The 13,683-nt window shown below is 38.6% G+C and overlaps 1 protein-coding gene across 1 annotated transcript in view; it reads right to left on the reverse strand.

Annotated features, from left to right (window-relative positions):
* The window catches only part of efna5a (ephrin-A5a), a 61,083-nt gene that overhangs the window by 11,606 nt on the left and 35,794 nt on the right, over positions 1–13,683 (reverse strand). The gene's annotated exons all lie outside the window — the stretch shown is intronic.

A 13,683-nucleotide genomic window follows, 5' to 3' on the forward strand; every position in this document is an offset into this window, starting at 1 on the left:
TAATTCTGATTTTTTTTCCACACCATGCAGATGCACTAAATTTACTAAAACAGGCCAGCAGGTATGTATAGATTTTTAGGTTATTCATTGTCATTCCATCCATCATGGGTCAGTGATGGTGAAAAGTCAGCCATTTCCTCAGCCAAATCATTAACGTCTTACATTTCCTGCAAGGGTGATTTTGCTCAAGGCAGGCGCTGACGAGACATCATCAACATATGTCTCAGAGCCCTCAGACAGCTCTGCTGACTGAACCGGTGTATGTTACGCCTATGCAGCGATTTGCATCCTGGGAAACTCAGCTTTAACCATTCAATACCCCAATCAGTTTAAATTAGAGCAGCACATGATCCCAGCCAAAGCACCCAGCCATCCACTTGTCCATCAGCGCTTCTTTGAGGCTGTCACACAGGATTATAGCAAGCAAGGCCAAAAAGGCCTTTTTTGCTTGAGGATATTGAGTGGTTGTCTTTCCTGGGTCACTGAGGCAAGGGTTTGTGTCAAAAGATCTCAGAAAACAAAACGCAAAGGATTATTTTGTTCTTTTGGCCATGCAGCCCAAAGCAAAGAAGATGGACCTGTCATATATCAGGAAAATCAATAAACCACAGGATTAAGGTTGTCACACTGCAACATTTTCATCATCACACTGAAGCATACATCACTTGTGTTATTTGCCTTCAGTGACCAAAAGATGTGCTCTGGTGATTTCTGAAGAGAACAAACCCCATTAAACTACAGGAAGAAAACAAACAACTCATCAACGTGACACTAATTCATTTCTCTATTCATTTACTAAAGAGTGATGATGCCAGCTGGTCAATAAGACACAATGCAATCGCAATTTGTCACTAAGATAGAAAAAAATTGCCCATCTATAACAGCTATTTAACACAAATACAGAAATGTTGCAAAGCATTTTGATGATGCTAATCCCATTTATTCTTACACATTTCACTCTGTGACCTAGAGATGACTGGGGCAAGCTACTATATAAAGAAAGGCACAGGACTGGTTGTGAAATCTCCCCTGGCATTTTCATGATTGTGAGTAGGTCACCACAAGGTCAGATTCCTGACATTCAACAGTGGATTGAAGAATGGCAGTTGTATTTGAGACTGTTCCAGAGAACTAATGTATCTAAAAAACTGATAAAATATATTTTAATGCTATGTAAAAACATTCAAAATGACATTAGTTTTACTCAAGTTGTTTGTTAATTTAAAGCCAAAAAAAATATGCAATAATTGACTGAAAAAGACAGGTAAAGAAAGTAGGGAAAGAAACAGAAAAGAAAAAAACGAAAGGAAATGCTTAATATAAGAACAAAAGTACTACGAGTAATGTGCACACTATGACATTTCAGACCCAGCCTTAATAAGCGAGCCTCAGAAAGGCGTATCATCACTCAGCAATCTGTGATACAGCTGCGATGAGAGCTGAATGTTCAGACCTTCAGCCCACCTGCTCTCACTCAATAACTGCTTAATCTCCTAGGCCTCTAGAGGGAGCTCTTTAGATGATTACTGACAGGGCTCCCTTGGGCACAGGTCAGCTAAGCCTTTGGCCTGGTAGCCCTTTCAGAGCCACAGATGGAGGGCCTCCATCTCATATTACAGCTCCCTGAGCAGGCCTAGAGCGATCCTGCACAGTTGGCCCATCATTCACCCAGCGGACACAACGGCACATCTTCCAGCGCTTCACATATCACTCATCCTCTGCTTCCAAACAAATGTCTGTCCAGAAGCATTAACGTTACACCCACACAATAGGCTGCCAGAGCTCCGTGCTGGGCGTACTTGGCAAAAGCCTCAAAAGGCAGATGAAGGTGGAGGGGGAAAAAAATGAATAAATAAGACAGCTCCCTTGTTCTGTGTATTTCCCATGGAACAAAGACTCATTCTTGGAATTTTATGTGCAGAGACAAGAAATATTGCTCTTTACATGAAAAACACATTGATGTGTCTCTATTTGAATTATGGAAAAAAGGACTACATCAGAGATTGGATAAATCTTTTGTGGCTGTCTGACAGAGATAGGAAGAAGAAAGAATATGACATTAACATTCATTCATATGCTTTTATTGAGAGTGACGTTGTGCTTAGGCAGACTGCAAACATATAGCATGAACGGTTAAGGGTCCAGCACAATGTTGTCTGGCAATTCTGAGATTAAAACTAACAACCCCGAGAACAGTGGCAGCCCTTGGGTTTAAACTCATGACCTCAAGGGGCCAATGACTCTGTGGGAGTTCTGTGATTTGGATTCACAATCTCAAGAGCAAATAGATCATTAGCTGCCCAGAATCACCTTTAACCTCACAGCTTTCTGTTTACAAGCAGAGAACCTTGAGGTATCCCCCAATCTCTTATCTCGATGAAGAGACGCATATTGTGAGTGAGTGTGAATGGCTTTATCAGTCTGTGTGAGATTTCTGTATGTTTTACACGCATGATATATGGATACCACATGATATATGGTGTGGCTAAAGCTGACCATTCTCATGTCACCCTGATTAGCGATAAGTGTGTGCCACAGCATGGTGAGTGTCACTTATCGCCTTCCCACCCAGCAGGACTCTGTCTGGTTAAACCTATGGACTGACAACCAACACACGCCAACCCACGCCACTACTGGCTGACCTTCAGGCACAGTTTCCATGGTGCTGTCTTACAATGTTAAGCTCATAAAATCTCCTTCACAGTCAGCATAACATAAGTTTTCCATAGCTCCATACCCTTTTCAAATGATGCACTGCACAAAAAAATACTCATTACTTAGAGTGGCACAATCTGAGTAAGAAGCATCTCAGTGCTCTATCAATCTCCCATAACTAGATTGATGAGAAAGAGTGCCTGTCACAAAATACACTCTAGTGACACTGATGAACAGAGTCTCCTGTGAGGTCAGAAACAAAGGTCAGGAGGTCATAGAATGCTTATTATTTTAATGGAGGCCCTATTATTCTGTGGAGGCTAAACAGTTAAACCCTTAGGTCATTCATCTTTGGGGTGTCTAAAAAGGTTATGCATTTCACTAAGATACAGGAAATGTGATTACCTCAGTGAAAAGCTAAATCTTCTGGCCTGGCAAACATGAACAGACTATCCTTTCAGCAAAACAAATAACTGGGCTAAAATAGGAGTCCAAATCTAGCTTAATGGCAAAGGTTCCTTACACCAAAGGCTTCGTCTCAGCCTCGGGAAAGCTCACACTGTCGGTTCAATGGCAAATCAATTAAAGAAAAAGAAGCAGTTAGCAAGCCACAAGCTCTGGCTTCACATCAACAAACCATACTAATTTCCTTTGGTGTCCAGACCGCTTTTAATGGGTTTGAAAAATTAACCACAGTGCAACATACTATGTATCAAAACTGCCATGCAGAGGTGATAAAAAGTCCAGTCTACCCGCTGAGGTGGATAGATGCTGTCTATTTTGACACAGCCAAAATGAGCAAGAGAGAGTGAGCGGGTGGTCTACATGCTGGCTGGCAGACCATTCTATCTTCAACAAATGCAGCAGCTACAGAAAAACATTGCATGTAATGTAATGTAACAGCTAAACTTAGAGCACACTCAGAGTGCCAAACATGCCCAGGCCTCAGACACCTGGTGCCCTCAATCTTCCCTGGCCTACCCAGGCCTTCCCCTCAGAGACTGTCAAAACCATCTCCGTCAGCCAGCCGGCTGGCCTACAGAGCACTCCGCCAGCACACACACACACACACACACACACACACACACACACACACACACACACACACACACACACACACATGCTTGCAATCATGCACACCGTCTTTTTCAGTGCTCTAAGGCTTTTATTGAAAGTAATGTAAGATATCAGACAGATTGGAGTGCTGTCCTATCAGGCATGGTCTGATATTTTAATGAGAATATTTCTTTGACATCTAGTGTATTTAGTCTTACTTTTACTGTAGGTTGCTCTGACCCAGACTAAATGATAGTGCATTAGGGTGCATGAACTTTACCCCAGATGAAGAGAAATTCAGACAAAGTTCATTGGCTAGTTGGCAATTATTCTTTTTTTGAACTGCATATATTGGGTTTGATCAAGGTATTCATGTACTTTCATATTACATTCAGCAATTCTGCATAATAGTTTTGGAAGATTATAGTTTTATATATATATATATATATATATATATATATATATATATATATATATATATATATATATATATATATATATATAATAAATAAATAAAATCCAGATTTTTACATCACAGATGATGACAATTCCTGTAACCTAAGTACACCAGGCACTGACTAAAAACCGATCTGTAATTTTCCTGCATTTGCAAACATTTCAGTAACCTGAAAAACATGGTTTCAGACAGATGTTGCCTGAAATGAACAACTTTCCCTGTTTATTGAGGAACAACATGTCCCTCCAACTGACTTTCTTCAGACAGATCAGGGTGGACAACACAGCCAAACTGCAGTCTGCAAGCTGACATTTCATCTCTGAGCCAAGTCCACTTTTTCTCTAGCTTGGCCAGGTCCCTCATACTCCTCTCATAAACACCAGGATTTACCATCTCCATCTGATGATAGGTGATAAAGCAGGACAGAGCACCTGCCCATAAATCAACTTCCTCTGGTTCTGCCCCACTTTCTACCAAACAAAGCACTGCCTAATGGACAGAGATGAACTGTAAATGGTTATTAGTGGACTGATTATAAGACTGGTAACCAGTTACAGTACTGGTTATTAGTGCTGCCAAATCCCTTAAAACAATTACGATTTAATGTTAATTAAATAACATTATTAATTAGTCATAGTAATTAATGTTATTACAGTGCTGGTGAATTCTTTGATTAGGTGTTAATTATTATTATTATTATTATTATTATTATTGCAATTATATTATTATTATTATTTTGTTTAATTATTTTTTATTATTAATATTATGTGCAGCTGCAAATCCCAGATTCTGTAGTATCATCTCACTTTAATGGATGGCAGTCACTCATACATAAACAGATAAAAAATATAAAATTGTTAGTATGGTGCAGTTTTTGATTGACATTTACTTAACATTTATGGACAGAGACTCCAGTAGTCTGTCCGTAAGCACCTTGTAAAAGTCAGAGGTAAAGCGATAACTTCTTGTTTTCACACATGGCAAAGTCTATAAAAAAGATTATATACGTTTAAGTTTCTTAGTTAAATGACAAGCTGTAGTTTTTTTGTTTTATGTTTTGTGTTTTATGTTTATTTTTGTGTTAAAAATCAAGGCCGCAGAGAGTAGGATGCTGTACTATAGGTATATATAAGTAAATGCATGGTAGATGCAAATGCAACATATGTAACACTTAATAGTTAATAAGTATAATGGTTTTGTTGAACCATTTACAAAATTTAATTGGCGGCAAAGCGCTGTGGTAAAGGAAAGACAAAAAGCACTTCTTGGAGTGCTATTATTGAAAAAACTTGGGGTGATAATAATTTCACTTCATCTGAACACTATATTGTGTTTTAGGTTATTTAAGTAAAAAATTTTTTATTGAATGATGATAGATAAATACCAAACTTGATACCTGTGTATTTTTTATTTTATTATTTTATTAGGCTATCATGGTATTACAACAGACAGCTAATCATTTTATGGACAATTATTTAGCTGGCTAAGAAAGTATTCTAACAGACAACTCTGTGTAAAGATGTAGAATATTTTATATAAACATTTTAATAAATGAAATCTAAACATTTGTTTTTATTAAACTTTTAAAATTTATTTTTTTAAATTTGTTTAAAAGTATATTTCACAGTAGTACCTGATCAGTTCAATCTGTTTTTTTACTGTTGTTTTTGTAATCTCATTCTGATTCAAAGTGCATTCCGGGTCTGAGCACAGTGTGTTCTCTAAAGGAGGTGGTCATTTCTAGTGCAATCCCACAAAAACCTTCTCTCATATCTACATCCTGACCTGAGGGCTCCAAGTTCAACAAGCTCTTTTGAGAAAATATTTTGTATGGGCAGCGGTTGCGTGATTGACATGGTAAGATAATATCCCAGCTCAAAACACTGCAATTGCTATGGTATTCGTTTTGAAGTTTTAAATTGCAGCCTGTAATAGAAACATATTAAATCGACATTTAGACTATTTTTGTTTGATGAGGATGAAGGACGTTAAGCAAACAAATAATCGTCATGGCTGTGCTTGATTAGCTTGTTAGACATGAGTTCAGCTGCACATTAATATGGGGCTGCAAAGAATCAGATGTGCACAGTTATTTGTTTAGCATCCAGAATAAAGCGATTAGTGTTACTCAGTAAACTGCACGCCACCACATTTACCCGTTGCCTCAGAAAAGTGTTAGTGCTATGCAATAGTTGCCACTCTATTGTTAGCCTAAAAATTCTTTGGCTGTTCTCACTTTAAGGGACTTACACAGTGGCCTTGCCCTGCAGGCAGAAAAGCAACAAAGCAGAATGATGAGATTGCAAGGCTGACACACACATGAAACTATGTATTAATACACCGTCCAGTCGAGTGACAGGCATGGCAGGGCCTCATCCAGCCCACGCACATTGAGAAATGGAGATATGACAGTTGTTTTACAGTCTCTGAGCATCAGCCCTCCATACTTATTATAGCACTTATAGTGCATCCCTAACTCTTTCCACTGTAACATTAATGTTGTTCCCGGCCTGTCTAATCACAAACAGGCACATGTCTACTCTGTAGATGTCTGGCAGCGACCAGTTTATTTATGCGTCTGGGAAAAATTACAAAAAACCTTTTAGCTGGATCACGTACAGTATGAGGAAGTGATGTGAAAGAAAGAAAAAGGGGAAATAGAAATGGTAGAGTAGAAAAAGGAACGAAATAAATAGAAAAAGGAAAGGAAAGGAAAGGAAAGGAAAGGAAATAAATATTAATTAGGATCACCATTCGAAGGTAAAATCCTTTGACAAATAATTAATGCAAAACGAAAACGTATCCAGTCTGTCTGTCTTACTAAAGCTTCATTAGCCAACTTGAACATTATAGGAACCCGATGCAGCTCAGCTGTCACTGCTGCCCAATGCATCTGGCTCTTATTGACATAATTGTAGCTCTGTTTTGGTCCCAAGGCAAAATGAAGTGCTTTTTGGAAGCCTCGAATAAAACCCTAATAAAGTATAAATTATATCGCTTTACTGAATTGAATACTTCAGCAGCTCATAAGTGCTTGGAGAGAGCTTATAACCGAATCGTAAAATCAATAAACTGTTAAGTGGGAAAATGAAGCAATCCAGCATATCTTGAGGTTTGTGCTGTTGAAAAGTCCCAGCCTACGCCTGACTGACAAACCTTGACCTAACACAAAGAATCTGTGCTTATTCATTTCTCAGCAGAACAGTTTCCAGGCCTGGATAGAGAGAGAGAGAGAGAGAGAGAGAGAGAGAGAGAGAGAGAGAGAGAGAGATGCTCGTCCACCCTCAGTTCTGGCCTGAGTTTAGAGGCAGAGTGGGTACCCGCATATGTTCAAGTTAAGTTTCCTTTTTGAAATAATCGAACATGCAAAGGCGCTTATTCATGCAGCATGTTGCAGAATTTTGTTCCTTACTCTCTCAATTTTAAGTTTTATTTGCCAATATGTGAGTATGCCTTAGAGGTGATTTATATATGGTATAAATATTATATAAATATTATATATTTATATATGGAAAGGAATAAGTCATAGGACTCTTTTGAAACAACTTTATAAAATTGGTATACTTATGATTAATACTCCATATGTTGGATCTTGGATATTTTAGGCAAATATCCATCCTTGTCTTAAAATAGCTTTTCGGTTATTTTCTGTTAAAATCTGAATAAAAAATAGTATTTTCATTTCTATTCTTTGTAAACAATATATATAATAGTTGATGTGTTAGAAGCAGGAAACATGGGCAAGCGTAATGATTTGAGCGAGTTTGACAATTGCCAAATTGTGATGGCTAGACAATTGGGTCAGAACATCTCCAAAACTGCAGCTCTTGTGAGCTTTTCCCTGTCTGCAGTGTCAGTATCTATCATAAGTGGTCCAAGGTAGGAACAGTGGTGAACTGGCAACAGGGTCATGGGCAGCCAAGGCTCCTTGATGCATGTGGGGAGCGAAGGCTGGCCGGTGAGGTCTGAAACAAACGAGCTTCTGTAACTCAATTTGCTGAAGAAGTTAATGCTGTTAATGCACAAAGGATCAGGACTGTTCTGGCAGCAAAAGTAATATATATTAAGACTAACAGAATAGTAGGCAGGTAGACATAATGTTATGCCTGGTTTGTTGGATTAGGGGTTTAACGCTAGACTTATTCGTACCTACAATGTTCGGTGCAGGGCTTTCGGTATACATGCGTACCGAATGCATTCCTTTTTACATGCGGAACATAGTTTTAGACTGCAAGTTTGTTTAGTCACTGCCTTGCACTTTCGATGCATTTTATTATTATTATTATTAAACTTGAAACCATACACAGCAATGGCAAGGGTATAAAAAAGTAACTAGAGTGCAGTGTCACTGTGGTGATTCACTCTGTACCCGAAATAAGATTTGTTTTGCGGTGCATGAAAATGCTAAAGAATCCATATCGCTAGCGTTAACTGCTAACCAGGAAGTGGCCATCGGTTAATTCTAGTGCTATTAATACTTTAGCATTTTATAAAAAATTCTCTTAAAAGGAGAAAATCCTGACACATCCTTTTATTGAGGAAAGGAATAACTGAAGGCGGGAAGAAATGAAGACATTTGTTACAGTGTGCTGAAATAAGTAAAACAGTTATGTAGAACATATTTAGAAAATGTTAAATACACACACACACACACACACACACACACACACACACATACATACATATAAATCTGTATTACCCAAATGGGGTCTAACAAATGTAAACTCAATTTTTCCATTTATTTCATTGTATTTAATCAACTTAATGTGTGCCAATATAATCAATTACTCAATGTAATCAATATAATAAAATGTATTGCATTAATTTGATTTATTCCAGGGTTGAAACAATTCCTTGAGTAACTCGAATAATTCGATTCAAACTCAAAACTCAAATAATTAACCCGCTAAACTCTGGAGTGCTCTGGACAGGTAAACATAGACGACGCTGCAGGATAAAAAATGGAGGAAAAGAGAGAAAACAGCGAGGGGCGTGGAGAAGATGTTGGAAAGAAGCTAAAGAAAATGCCGGAAATTTTACAAAGTTTGAAATTTGAGGTAATTTGAAATGTATTTAAAAATATTTATTTATATACAGTGCATTCAAAAAGAGCAGGTAGTGAAGCACGTTTGTAAAGCTGGTGATAAATACTCAGATTAAGTGAATGGAAAATTTCAAGCAGCTTGCAGGAGACAAGAATACCACATCACGATACGGTGCGAGATTTAATAAATAAATACATGATTACTTGTTTATTTTATGAGACCTGTCTTAATTCCTCTCTTATTTGGTAATGCTCTTTAATAAAGAAAAAGTACTTCTTATCCGATTACTTTATTAATTGATGAATAATCATTAGGATAAACTAAAATAATCGATAGCAGCAGCCCTAATCTTTTCTATTTTATTTTTATAAAATATTTTTAAAAATGTATATGCTATTTACCCATGCATTTTATTTAACATTGTTTTAAAAATGTAAACTGATGATGTTAAAAAATGTTGATAATAATAAACTGCGTTGATAAAAAAAAAAAAAAAACAACAAGCCATTTTATGTTTTGCATTTCTTTCCCCCAACTGTACCAAAAGTAAAATGAACCATGACTTAAAAACTGAGGAACGTACCGAACTGCGAATTGTGTGTGTATATATATATATATATATATATATATATATATATATATATATATATATATATATATATATATATATATATATATAAATAAACAGGCATGCTTAGTAGTTTGATATATTTTGATGCCTTAGATATCCAGCAAAGAAACCTGCTAACAGCTGCCTCTGAAGGGCAATTACATTTTTTTAAGTGAATTTCGGTCATTTTTTAACTTTTCTTTGTTGGTTACTCCAACAGTAATGTGCTTTAATTATTTCATAATAAAAGTGCTTTGACAGATGTGCTTTTTCTAGTAACCTTTGACAAGCAGAATGCTGTGGGAAATAACTGAGAATTCATACAAGGTCGAGGTTTAGGAGTTCTGCAATGCAGTCTAAGGTCCGCTGATGATTTTGCACTTTTTCAAATTCTCTTTCAGTGTCAAAGAAAAGCAGGTGAGCATTGATTCAGCAAAAAAAAAAAGGTCCCACACACGCCCAAAAGGCAAGACGTAAAATCCTTGTTGTGAGCCGTACAAGAGAGCATACTGGGAGCGATAAAACACAAAAAAAAATGCAAACAAAACTGCTCAGGAAACCATTCAGTGGGTCTTTTGAATGGTGGGAAACTCGAACTGACCACATAACTATAGCTAAAGGCTCTAAGGGATCAGTATCAGCACAAAAAAGCATGGAACTCAAACCTACATACACAAATGCAACAATAAATAACATACACAGAAAAAAAGCTGGGCCAGCATTCAGTGCTGCCATGCATAGCATTCATCTGTGCCTGCTGGCTCTTGTCCCTTCACACTTGTCACTCTGAAATTCAGCCACTCAAATGTTTTCGAGTCATCTGAAGAGCCTCTTACTGGGTTGTTAGCGTGGGGGAAGTGTCAGGTGACAAAGCCTCGTGGGGGGGCCTCTCCAATCCCCAGGCACTTCAGCTTGTTGTCTACACAACGGCTAATTGGAAAAAAACTATGGGGTTTGAAAAATCCAAGGTTTAATCAGTATTTAGCACCATCTGGATGTAGGCTGCTGGCCTCCTTCTGCCTCTCTTTATTCAAGACTTCCTGCTAAAGCTGGGGACTGTCAAACCCTGCCACAAAATGGAGACGGACGATAAGAGAAAAGTGTGTATGCTGTGAAACAGTCACTATTTTTATATATGTTTTTTTTGTTTTTGAGCAAAGATAGATTGTGGCTTATAAACGCTAAACAGATGTGCACCGGGTTTCTCTTAAAGGATTCAGAGAAAAATATATTTTTTTTCTATGGTACAGTAAATTCCATGTTCAAGATCCAATACACACGCAGGTGGCTGCAACTTGCGTTTCAATGCAACATCATTGTGTCCTTCAATCCCTCATCGCTTTGCTCTGGATCTTTCAGCAGGAAAGCTGTTGCCTCAGCAGAAGAGAACAGTAGTCCCTAATGAGTCTTTCACAGCGCTGCAGCGTTAACAGCAGGTCTTTCACACTGCTGCATTGGAAACTGTGAAGGTTGCCAAGTCTTTCTTCCATCGACAGGTCATGCTGAGGCATTTAACATGTTTTTTAGAGTGAGCTCCTCGCACACAAACACTGCATAAAGCACTGGAAGATTTGGTTATTCTCTCTACAAATCCAAGTGCAAATAGGGCAGAAAGGGAGAGGGGCTTAGTGGATTCCAGATTGCTTTACAAAAGGGGATGAAAGCAGCTGCACATGTTTACTGAAGAATGAGAGGATGGCAGCATGAAAGACAAAACGTTGCTTCTTCCATTCTACAAAAAAATGTCCTATTCCATGCAGAACCTTGTGTCACATCCACCCATACAGCTGTCACTACAGTGGTATTTCCCATCCCCAGGTATGGGGGGAGGGGGTTCCATCAGCCAGTTCTTATTTGGCAATACTATTTCAGCCACAAGAAGCTAGTAGCCAAACTGATGGGTTGGGGGGGGCATATTTAACTGCTAAATTCACTCAAGCTTTATTTACTGCCACTTGCAACAACATAAATAAGTCTTGGACAGCAAGGTGGAACAACAAGGAGCATCGCCGCCTCACAATTTTAATTATGGTCTTGGGTTATTGTCTGTTTGGAGTTTCTCCCCTTTTGTCCACCTGGGCTTCCTCTGTTCTCAAGTTTCTTCCAATCTTGAAAAAAATCCCGTGAATATATTGGCAAATCATTTAACCCCCAGAGTATAACATCTAATAATTCAATCTAACATTGCATGTGTAGAGTGACCACAGAAGTATTTTCCTTTGGATGGTTATTGTTTTCATTTTAGGCTATTTAGAAATAAACTTCTAGTTAAGTTCATGCACTCCTATATAAGTTCGTCTTTTTCAGTCAGTGAAAAAGTATCAATGACTGGAGTTAAAGAACTGCCTTTGTTCAACAAGAAGAGCTGTTAAACAATACCGTGTACATTACATCAGAAAATCTTGGTCTAAGCCAATTAAAAGTCCATTGCTGGCTTTCATCATCTCGTCAAGCTTTATCCTCCTCAAGGAATTCCCTGCCACCCTGAGGCCGTTTATGTGTGCTGCTGTTTGGAGTAAACATGATCATCTCCATTTCACAGCAATATCATCTTCCTCATCTAAGAGGATTTGAAATATGAGATGCACTGAGCTCTCTCCCCCCAATAAGTGGCCGGACAAGTTTCAAAATTCAAACTCAGGCACTGTTTTACATCTAATGAGTCATAAGCTCATCTATCACAGAGAAAACTCTTAGGTCCAGATACATGTGAGTATAAACCTGTTCTAACATGAGGTTTATTATAGTCACAGTGGTAAATCATCACTCAGGGATGGGTGCAATAAGGACAGTGTGCGTTAAGAGGATGTGGAAATAGTTAACAGGAAAATCACAAAGCATGTTTGTTTTATCAATGGGTTGGGCTATATCCTCTAAGGGATAAGACCGAGACAGAATACAAGATAAAGAGAGAAAAAGAGAGCAAAAGAGAAAGAGCAAGAAAGAAGGAAACTATTTTTAATGCATTAACAGAACAATGGTGTACTGTAACCAATCCAGGTGTAAATATTTCGGAATATCTTTTAAACCAACCCCAGCTTTAGCGTGTTTTGCTGCAGGCTGAATAACAGAGTGAGGTTGCTGTGTGGTGACAGGCCAATGTTGAAAAATGTAGACTCTGTTGCTGGGGTGAGGTTTCAGAGCACACATTTGAAATAGTCCACGGAATTCCCCGTAATGCACCGAAACAACACATTAGCGGGTGTTGCAAACGCTCGGCTTGTCATAAACGAGAAAGTGAAAATATGCCTAAACAGAACGGCATTCATTTCTTTGTTGTGTATCACAATGCTGCCAGTTTCACCAACATGCTTACTTCACGATCTCCACCCAGTAAGGCGTAGTTGCTTGTCCTGCAAGGTGGAACCAGACACCCACTCCACATGGAGATGCCGTCAAGTTGTCAGACTCAGAGCCATACCTCAGATGTTACACAAATGGATACTGTCCATGGCACATGAGGTTGAGATACCCTTATCTGGGTCTCATAGAGCATACCTCCTACTTTTCCTGCACTCCTCCAGCTCTGGTGCTACTGAACAGTAGAAGATGAACGGCTCCCGCTCTATCTTTGGAATGTGGGAATCTAATCTGCGGAACACTTTAAGCCTGGGAGAAGACCCTCCGCGTTGACAGTCGGCCTCTTCAGACAGACACCTTGGGCTGGTCAGGAATTCCAGAGCCTGATTAGCATTGGGCTCAAAGCCTCATCTCTGTGCGCTTGTCTCCCCACCCCCAAATGAACCCTCAAGCACTGCTCTCTCAGTCCTGATCAGGTCTCAGGAAGGAAAACAGTCCAAACCATGCTTTTGGGTGACTCAGTCTACACCTTACCTCACAGTCCTACATTACAACCAAAA

Source organism: Silurus meridionalis, chromosome 15 (genome assembly GCF_014805685.1).
Source record: "Silurus meridionalis isolate SWU-2019-XX chromosome 15, ASM1480568v1, whole genome shotgun sequence".
In the NCBI taxonomy this organism is placed as follows: domain Eukaryota; kingdom Metazoa; phylum Chordata; class Actinopteri; order Siluriformes; family Siluridae; genus Silurus; species Silurus meridionalis.